The following is a 10,993-nucleotide window of genomic DNA, read 5'->3' on the forward strand; positions in this document are numbered from 1 at the left end:
TCTACTGATCGCCATATTTGGGGTCGGGAAGGAATTTTCCTCCAGGGTAGATTGGCAGAGGCCCTGGAGGTTTTTTGCCTTCCTCCGCAGCATAGGGCAGGGGTCGCAAGCTGGAGGATTCTCTGTGACTTGAAGTCTTTAAATCACGATCTGGAGACTTCAACAGCTGAGATAAGGGAAATTGGGTGGGTCAGCTTTTGTGGCCTGCATCATGCGGGAGGTCAGACTAGATGACCATAATGGTCCCTTCTGACCTTAAAGTCTATGAGTCTATGAGTCTATGAGATGGTTTCTTGCACTTCTCATGGAGCCATCTTGTAATTGGCATTGTCAGAGACAGGATGGATACCTGGTCTGATCCAGTGCAGCAGGGGGGTGGGACACCAGGCTAGATGGGCTGCAGTTCTGTTCTGGTGCAGCAGGGAGATGGGGTAAATGGACTATCAATTTGGTTTGGTATAACTGTTCTTGGGCAGCAGCCCTGCACGATCTGGAAGATGTGACCTGCAATTGATTTTCTCAGTTTTCAATACAAATGATACATGATGTCAGATTTTTTTCACATTCCATTTTTTAAAATTAAGGGATTTGTTTGGTTGAAGTGTATCCTACTTAAAGAGACTCTCAGCATGTCTGTTATTTCCTTTAGGCTCTGCAGCGCCTGCTCTTTAGTTATATTTTTCCAGTCTCCTGGGAGATCTGCTGCTTTTTTTGTTTATTTAAGCCAAGGAGAAAAGGAAAAGTAAACAAGCGAAGTAGCTGCTAATAAGGAAACTAAGTAATGCTGCTGATTGCTCCAACTCGTAGCCAAGGGAAGTAGAGAAGGAACTGAGTGGGGGTTGGTCGCACAGCGTTGGTTAACTGCCTGCAGCAGCATGAGGCAGGGACTCTATCATATCCCCCCTTAGTCTCCTCTTTTCCAAGCTGAAAAGTCCAAGCCTCTTTAATCTCTCCTCATATGGGACCCGTTCCAAACCCCTAATCATTTTAGTTGCCCTTCTCTGAACCTTTTCCAATGCCGGTATATCTTTTTTGAGATGAGGAGACCACATCTGTACTCAGTATTCAAGATGTGGGCGTACCATGGATTTATATAAGGGCAATAAGATGTTCTTCATCTTATTCTCTATCCCTTTTTGAATGATTCCTAACATCCTATTTGCTTTTTTGACTGCCGCTACATACTGAGTGGACGTCTTCAGAGAACTATCCACGATGACTCCAAGATCTCTTTCCTGATTAGCTGTAGCTAAATCAGCCCCCATCATATAGTATGTATAGTTGGGGTTATTTTTTCCAATGTGCATTACTTTACATTTATCCACATTAAATTTCATTTGCCATTTTGTTGCCCAATCACCTAGTTAAGACCAAAGCAGACGGTGAAGAACGTCAAAAAGATCTCACAAAACTATCTTGAGCAGTTTAGTATCATCTGCAAACTTTGCCACCTCACTGTTTACCCCTTTCTCCACATCATTTATGAATAAGTTGAATAGGACTGGTTCTAGGACTGACCCTTGGGGAACACCACTAGTTACCCCTCTCCATTCTGAACATTTACCATTTATTCCTACACTTTGTTCCCTGTCTGTTAACCAGTTCTCAATCCATGAAAGGATCTTCCCTCTTATCCCATGACAACTTAATTTACGTAAGAGCCTTTGGTGAGGGACCTTGTCAAAGGCTTTCTGGAAATCTAAGTACACTATGTCCACTGGATCCCCCTTGTCCACATGTTTGTTGACCCCTTCAAAGAACTCTAATAGATTAGTAAGACATGATTTCCCTTTACAGAAACCATGTTGACTTTTGCCAACAATTTATGTTCTTCTATGTGCCTGACAATTTTCTTCTTTACTATTGTTTCAACTAATTTGCCCGGTACTGACGTTAGACTTACCAGTCTGTAATTGCCGGGATCACATCTAAGAGCCCTTTTTAAATATTGGTGTTACATTAGCTATCTTCCATTCATTGGGTACAGAAGCTGATTTAAAGGACAGGTTACAAACCATAGTTAATAGTTCCGCAATTTCACATTTGAGTTCTTTCAGAACTCTTGGGTGAATGCCATCTGGTCCCGGTGACTTGTTACTGTTAAATTATCGTTAATTCCAAAACCTCCTCTAGTGACACTTCAATTTGTGACAATTCCTCAGATTTGTCACCTACAAAGGACAGCTCAGGTTTGGGAATCTCCCTATCATCCTCAGCCATGAAGACTGAAGTAAAGAATTCATTTAGTTTCTCCACAATGACTTTATCGTCTGTAAGTGCTCTTTTGTATCTCGATCGTTCAGGGGCCCCACTGGTTGTTTAGCAGGCTTCCTGCTTCTGATGTACTTAAAAAAACATGTTGTTATTACCTTTGGAGTTTTTGGCTAGCTGTTCTTCAAACTCCTTTTTGGCTTTTCTTATTACATTTTTACAATTAATTTGGCAGTGCTTGTGCTCCTTTCTATTTACCTCACTAGGATTTGACTTCCCCTTTTAAAAAGATGCCTTTTTATCTCTCATTGCTTCTTTTACATGATTGTTAAGCCACGGTGGCTCTTTTTTAGTTCTTTTACTGTGTTTTTTAATTTGGGGTATACATTTAAGTTGGGCCTCTACTTTGAAAAGTGTCCATGCAGCTTGCAAGGATTTCACTCTAGTCACTGTAACTTTTAATTTCTGTTTAACTAACCTCCTCATTTTTGCATAGTTCCCCTTTCTGAAATTAAATGCCACAGTGTTGGGCTGTTGAGGTGTTCTTCCCATCACAGGAATGTTAAATGTTATTATATTATGGTCACTATTTCCAAGCGGTCCTGTTATAGTTACCTCTTCGACCAGATCCTGCGCTCCACTCAGGATTAAATCAAGAATTGCCTCTCCCCTTGTGGATTCCTGTACCAGCTGCTCCAAGAAGCAGTCATTTAAAGTATCTAGAAATTTTGTCTCTGCATTTCGTCCTGAGGTGACATGAACCCAGTCAATATTGGGATAATTGAAATCCCCCACTATTATTGAGTTCTTTATTTTGATAGCCTCTCCTATCTCCCTTAGCATTTCATTGTCTCTATCACTGTCCTGGTCAGGTGGTTGATAATAGATCCGTACTATTACGTTCTTATTAGAGCATGGAATTACTATCCATAGAGATTCTATGGAACATGTGGATTCATTTAAGATTTTTACTTCATTTGATTCTACATTTTCTTTCACATATAGTGCCACTCCCCCCCATGCATGACCTGTTCTGTCCTTTCGATATATTTTGTACCCTGGAATGATTGTGTCCCATTGATTGTCCCTACTCTACCAGGTTTCTGTGATGCCTATTATATCAATATCCTCCTTTAACACATCTGAGCACTGTGACTTCATTGGATTGGTGGCGAACTCACTCAGTGTTTGTGAGGGCGTTCCCTTCATCCACCATCAACCTTCAATGATGCTGATGTAGGATGTGTCTGCTCTGGGGTTGGGATCTCTGGTGGGCTCCCTTTGAACTCAAGATCTGTGGCTCTCGAGGGAGGCAAAGAAGGCCATCAGAAAATGTAATCAGTTTTGTTCCCTGCAAGGCCACAGTCCGGGCTCTATTACAGATAAGTTTTTCAAGTGCTTGTACACAAATGCTAGAAGCCTGCCTGCTTTGAGATGAAAGACAGCCTGACACTGCACTGGACTCAGGCTGTGCCATGAAACTGAGCTCAAATAATTTGCACCCTAAGCCGGGCACACCCATGGTGCTGGGCATCAGCCCAAGTTCCAGTTAGGAGGTGGGTTTTGTTTGCTGACACTCTGCAGCTGTGTGGTTTCTGATAATTGCAAAGGAAAGGCTGTGACCCAACCTCCCTGAAATAGTTTTACTTTCAGATTCCTATTGACTCTTTGTTTTTACGGCACAGGCAAACCCAGCTGAACAGACACCTCTTTAAGAGCTGTGATCAGTTTAGCTTCCAACAAAAAAGAGTAAGTACTATACTATTAGCTATTTTAAAAGATTTGAAAACTTAAAATACAAATCTGTGGGCCAAATCCTGAATTCTCAGGAGGGGCTTGGTGGGGGTGTGGGAATGCTCCTCCGGGATCTGGGTGCAGAAGAGACTCTGTGACATACGTTTCCATTTCCTTTATGGGGACATTATGGGGTGTGCCACCTTTGCAATATAATCTCTGAACCCCAAGGAGGTGGGGTTGGGAATTGCAGCTCCCCCACCCTTGACAACCAGCAGTAAGTCCACCCCCAAAATGAACACAGCCTGAAGCAGCATTAACTTTCACAGGAGCCTTTGATTTTTCACATTCCCTTTGATTTTAATACAATGTCCGTAATCCTAAAAAATGGGGGTGGGGCTTAATGGGGGGTGGGGAAATTCCATCATTCATAACTGAAATTTACAGAGACAGAGGTGAGGTGGATTGCTCAAGGAAGGGACCCTCTGCATGCAGATCTCCCCATTCCCGCTTAGAAAAGGAACAGCTGTCTCGGCAGCCTTGTCCCCACTCCCATCAGGACATGCTGGTATCTAACTAGCAAAACACGGGTAAAAAGATGGGTAAAAGGAGGGACAGAGCCGCAGCAGCTTTGAAACAGTGAGCCAGGAAGGTCTGAATGATCCAGAGCTGCAGTTCAGTTTTGGCAGCATTATTGGAGTTGGCCCTGTCTCAACCTCATGGGAAATAACATCCAGTTTTCATGAACCCCAGGGCACTGCTATAGCTAATTTCCAGTAGTTATTACAGAACTATTCCATTTTCAACTCAACCATGGCTTTTAACAGCATCTCCAAACCTCGGATCAGCTCTTCCATCAAATCTAGCAGGCATAAAAAAGAAGCAGTTTTCAGGTACCCTCTTCAGAATGATATACATCCCGCAGCTTCCACATCACTCATCTTCATTGTCTCTTCCATTCCTTGGGTCACTACCATGGCTGCTTCTGTAAGCACCTGTCAAAACAACAACAACACACACAAAGAGCCACACACACCTTCCCGCAAACTACCACTCAAACTTCCCTGTTGTCAGCTCTGTTTTCTGGCTTCTGTGTTGCTGCTCGTATGCCACTGGCTGGTTGCATAGCTGCCTTTCTAGGCTCCCTAATCAGGGATGCCTCACCCCCTAATCAGGGCTCAGCTTTCATCAAAGGCTCTGCTTCTCTCACAACACACTGCCCGCTACCAGACTGCGAACTGAAAAAACAGCCCTCGCTGTTGTTAAAACCAGTTGCCTTGTATTGGTGCTGATCTAGGTTTTTAATTTTCCTAGTAGAGACAAGGCCCAAGGGAAGATTTAACCAGCAGCCAATTCGTTTGTTACAAAGATGAGGTTAGCATCTAGCAACATTTCAAACAGAGAAACAAAAGGAAAGCATCACTAAGCCCAAAAACAACCAGGAACAGGTGGGGATTTTTCTGGCAGGGAAACTTGCAAAAGCCTAGGATTTTTGCATACTGTCTATCCGCCAAGTGTTTATCCAGTCCTAATTTTCTATGGCCCAGGTGATGGGGCTCCCAACCTTCCCCCTAGGAAGATGATTCCATGGCCTCATAGGTCTCACTGTCAGGAAGTTTTTCTGGATATTGAGCCTAATCTTTTCTTTCCTTAAATGTAATCCTGTTTCTCCTAGTTATTTCTCAGGACTCCAAGGGAGACACCAGAGAAGAACTGGAAGAGGGGACAGAAGGTGAGCCACCAGGGGAATGGTGGAGGGAGAAGGGAGCAGCAGCACTCACCAATGGATGGGGAAAAGGGGCAGGATGAGAGGATGGGCTGTGGAAATAAGACATGAGTAGCTTGTTTTCCCCCACACTCTGTCCCTTGGTAGAGCTTTCCATATGGCTATTCTCAGGGCAGGTACAAGCACTTCCTGGGCCATCTACAGACTCATTTGACTGGAGCTCTCCACCTCTGATTAGTGAGACTGGCTCAGGGAGTGCAGAGTGGAGTGAGTAAGACTCGCTAGGGGTATTACACAGAACTGTAATATCTGCTGCAGAGTGCTCAGGTCTCTAGTCACTCCCTGCTTATATAGTCTGCTCACGGTTGGAACAGCCTTCAGAGAGATCCAATTAAGGACCCTATGTCTGAATTGGCCCTGAATGTAAATCCCTTGCATGGTTACAGATCTGAGACTTTCTTCGAACTGCACTTAACTTAACTTACCAGGCCTAATAAAGAGTAACTACAAGTGCAAAGACCAAAATTAAAAAAATCAAAATCCACAATTAAAATGTAATACCTTGTGACACCTTCACAAAAGAAAAAGGTAGAAATCAAGTTAATTTCTGGCCTCGCAGGTCACCTATCTTTCTTGAAAGAAAACCCAATGAATAATTCGGGAACCTCTCTACAGAATTAGAACGTTCAATCTACAATACATAACAACAAACCACATTTTGACTTCCTGTTCCCTGTGGTTAGCATTTCCTGCACAGTGTTTGAATTTTCATTGGCTTTATTTTTACTGTAGAAAAAGCTTCTTGGGGCATCTTCATCATTTTGAAAAGAGAGAATATAACTATTAAGAATACAGGAACATCAAAAAAGTCTTTAAGGATCTGAGAAGGTTTTAAATGTGGTTTCCTTTCTAGGATCTTCAAGTATGGAGAATGAACCCGAGAATTTAGGAGGCACTATGTTCTCAGAAAAAGAAAATGCTGAAGGTACTATCTCCTCCTTAATATGTTACTACAATTGTGTACCAGATAATGCTGGCCCTTTGAGGGCAGGCCCAACCCATTGTGACAGCTTCCCCCTCCCAGGGTGCCACCTGGAACTGGGGTACCACTGAACCCCCCTGACCCACCACGCTGGGCTTCCTCTCACACTATATTCCTGTGACCAGCTGCAAAGCCCTCCAGCCTGCACTTTCCCCAGCATACATACAGGTAGGGACACATCCAGATGTAGTTACATTCAGGCTCTCTGACCAGCCCTTGTATAGGAAGGCTACAATTAGGGCAACTCCCAACTCCTCAGGCATGCACCCCCTCTGGAGTATAAACTCAAAATTTTACTGTCTTGCGCTGCACAGGGAACTGTACAGCGTAAGCTCATAAAATTCACCCCTTCCCTCAATGTGGAGAGGAATACGCAAAAACCTTTTGCCCCTGATGAGCTAAGATTCCCATACACTTCACTCCAACTCACTGGTTTAGATAAAGCAAAAACAAGTTTATTAACCACAAAAGATAGATTTTAAGTGATTATAAGGGATAGCAAACAGATCAAAGCAGATTACCTAGCAAATAAACTAAACACACAAACTAAATGATATAAGCAGGCCGCAGATTCTTAAGGGGCAAGCTGCACTTGCGTTACATCTTGGAACCCTCAGGTTTTTCCTTCACAGGCTAGAAAACCCTTTAGCCTGGGTCCTGCACTTCCCCCAGGTCAGTCTTTGTTCCTTGGATGTTTCCAGGACTCTTTTTGGGTGAGGAGTGAAGAACCCTTATGATGTCACTCCCCATCTTATATAGCTTTTTCATATGGCAGGACAGTGGTGGATTTAGAGTTAGTGGGGCCCTGTGCTCAGCCCAGAAAAAGAACATTCTCGCTTATCACCCCCCCCGCCCCCGTTGTTCATTCTTTTGTTCTTCATTGTCCTCCTATAAGAAATAGGAAGAAAATGAAAATAAAGTGAGGTACCTTGATTGGTTTTGTAGTCTAACTTATTTTTCCACAGACCACTTGAAAATTGCTGAGGGTCTCAGCAGATCACTTAATGATCTTTCCAGATACTCTTTGTAAAGTTAGATAACTATTGTAAAGTGCTTTGGATAAGAGCGCTTATTAAAAAAATGTAAAAAAACGTTGGGATGCGGGGTCTGGCCAGGAGTTAGGATGTGGGAGGGGGCTCAGAGCTGGGGCAGGGGGTTGGGGTGTGGAGCGCTTACGTGGGGCAGCTCCTGTTTGGTGCTCAGGGTGGAGGTGGGAATGTGGGGCGGGGAGCAGGAATCAGGGCTGGGTGTGTGTGAGGGGGTGCAGGTGTCAGGGAGGGCAGGGGGCTGGGTGTGTGTGAAGGGGGTGCATAAGTCGGGGCTCGCATTGTGGGGCTGGGGGGGGATATGTAGGGGGAGCGCGGGGGCCCCCTTTCCCCCCCTTTCCCAAGGGCCCTTCCCCACCCCTGCTCCACCTCTGCCCTGACCCCATCCCACCCCTTCCCCAAGTCCCCGCCCCCCGAGCGTGCTGCAGCCCCGCTCCTCCCCCTCCCTCTTGGAGCATCCTGAGTGCCAGCAAACAGCTGTTTGGCGGCGGGAAAAGTGCTGGGAGGGTGGGGGAGGAGCGGGGACATGGCGCGCTCTGGGAGGGAGAGCTCAGCTGCCAGTGGGGGTGGGCGGAGCCTGTAGCAGGAGCCCCAGGAGCCGGCAGGACCAAGCTTCTGCCCTTAGGGGGCCCAGCCCTGGGCCCCCTGTCATTGAGGGGTCCCGTCCCAGGGCACCCTGTGTTTTATGGTAAATCCGCCTCTGGGTGAGGGGCAAGGGCACAGGAGGGCATGGGGGGGAGGATTGGTCCCCAGCTGGAGCAAGGCAGGGGCCGGGGGCAAAAGCACAGGGGGTGGGAGTTAGGGTTGGTCCCTGGAGCAAGGGAGGGCCAGGGGTAAATTGTGAGCACAGCAGAGCTGGGGAGGGGGTAAACAGGATCCCCCCCACACCGCTACCCACATAGAGCGAGTACCTACCTTCTCCCTGGTCCTAGCCCCCCACCCTTCCTCTGCTGCAGAGCAGCTGAGCGGCAAGCAGCGACTCCGTCCCCTCTGCTCCACTCCGGGCAGCAGGCTGACAGTCCCTGGCTTTGGGCTGCCTGAGCCCAGGGGTTTACAGCTGAGACTCCTGAGCAGATACAGGCGTCTCTCTCTGGCCCAGAGTTAAGTGTCTAATTACCTTTGAGGGGCAGGGCTTAGGCCCCACCCCTTTCAACGGCATTTCATTTTGGCTCCCTGCTCAGCATTCTGGCTTTTGTGAATCCCATTCCTAGGTGTCTACGCTCCTCATGCATTATATAGGGAGCCTGGGATCCTAGCTCGGGGCTGAGGAGTCCAGTGGGCAGCAGGGCACCTAAAAATGATGTGTTGCAATGCTGAGTGTTGCAACGCCTAGGTCCCTTTGTGGATAACACGCATTAAACAGTGAATTACCATACTACACACATATAGACATCTATTGGGGTTGGTCCTGCTTTGAGCAGAAGGTTGGACTAAATGACCTCCTGAGGTCTCCTCCAACCCATATCTTCTATGATTCTATGATTTAGCCCCCCACTGTCTATCTCTGATGGCCATTCCAACTCCATACAGTTAAGGACGCTCTGCCACGGCAGACGTGGGGCAGACCACAAATCCCCTGCATACTTACAGAGCTGAGGCTCCCCACTGTCACTCCTCTGACTAATTGCATCTTAACCTGACTCTGAAGTTTCACACCTACCAAGGAGTAACAGTGAGTGCAAAGACCAGCAAACTAAAAAACAAAATCCAACAATAAAATATGCCATGTGACACCTTCTCTAAAAAAAGAGATAAAAATCAAGTTAATTTCTGGCCTCTCAGGTCACCCATCTGCCTTGAGAGAAAACCCAGTTAACAATGAGAGAACCTCTCTACAATTTTACCCCTTCTCCTTGCACCCCTGTCCCCACATTCACTTCCTGATTGGATTGATGTCCCAATAAAATCAACTAACCAACTAATCAATTTGGGGCTTTTCCTCTCCTTCAATAAATACATTCCTCTCCTCTAAGCAGCTCCTAATGCTGCAACTCCTATCATTGTTCCTCTGCTCCTAGTGAAAACGAGCAGACAGTTACCACTCTGCTTTCTCACACCCTACTCCCACCTGGGAAAAATAAAGAGCTGAGAAATCCCGGTGCCCTGCTCCCCACCTCCCTGTCACAGGCCTCCTGGCCACTCTTTTCACTGCTCACTCACTTCACTGGCATGGGCCTACTGCTTCCTGGTCACAGGTCCCTACCAGGGAAGTGACACCTTAGACAATTCCTCATTCACTCGACCTCGTCTTCCTCCAATCTGGGCCCCGCATGCTGCTCCTGAGGTGGGGATGGAGCTTTGCATTGGGGTTGTACCTGCACTTGCTTTCTAGGATTACTCTGATTCTGTGCCAAGAGGATTGAAAAGGCAGCCCGTATGCATGTTCTGACCTCAGTACCACTCTATACTTTCAATGGAGAGAGGAGCTCTTTTAGGGCCTGACTACACTGGAGCTCAAAGTGTTATGTCCAGCTTCAGCAGACATACCCAGGCTAGCTTTGATCAAGCGAGCACACTAAAGGTAGATGCTAGCTGCGGTGGTGTGGGCTAGCTGCCTGAGTACCTACCTATCATCTCAGATGGGATTGTACTCAGGCATCCCACGACCCCTGCCACTGTGGCTACACTTGTATTTTTAGCACACTGGATTGAACAAAGCTAGTGTGCCTATGTTTACTCAAGCTTGAAATTACACCTCCAGCTCCAGTCTACATGTACCCGTAAGGGCTGAGGGCAACCAGCCCCACCAGCACCTCCCTCCAGAGACTGCACTCTAAGGTACTGCTATAAAGAAGGTGGGAGCACTGCCAGACTGCTTCCTCCCCTTCCCCACTGTTCCCTCATATGGCTGCTGGAGAGAAGGGAGAAAAGAAAAGTATATGCTGTAAAGGAGTGGTTCTAACCAGGGGTTCGGGGCCCCCTAGGGGGCCTCGAGCAGGTTTCAGGGGGGCCTCCAAGCAGGGCCAGCACTAGACTCGCTGGGGTCCAGGGCAGAAAGTTGAAGCCCTGCCACCCAGGGCCAAAGCCCAGCTCCCTGAGCCCTGCCACCCAGGGCTGAAGCTGGAGCCTGAGCAATGTAACTTCGTGGGGGTCCCCGGGGTGTGGGGCCCCAGGCAACTGCCCTGCTTGCTACCCCCTAATGCTGCCCCCGGCTTTTATACGCAGAAAACCAGTTATTGTAGCACAGGTGGGCCGTGGTGTTTTAATAGCATGTTGGGGGGGGGGGGGGGGGGG

The 10,993-nt window shown here is 47.0% G+C and overlaps 1 pseudogene; it reads left to right on the plus strand.

Annotated features, from left to right (window-relative positions):
- Positions 1 to 5,620: 5,620 nt before the first annotated feature.
- LOC113405452 overlaps positions 5,621 to 10,993 on the plus strand; it is a 10,484-nt pseudogene continuing 5,111 nt past the window's right edge.

The sequence above is a fragment of the Terrapene carolina genome, unplaced genomic scaffold (genome assembly GCF_002925995.2).
Source record: "Terrapene carolina triunguis isolate 2854851 unplaced genomic scaffold, T_m_triunguis-2.0 Scaffold37548, whole genome shotgun sequence".
Lineage (NCBI taxonomy): Eukaryota > Metazoa > Chordata > Testudines > Emydidae > Terrapene > Terrapene triunguis.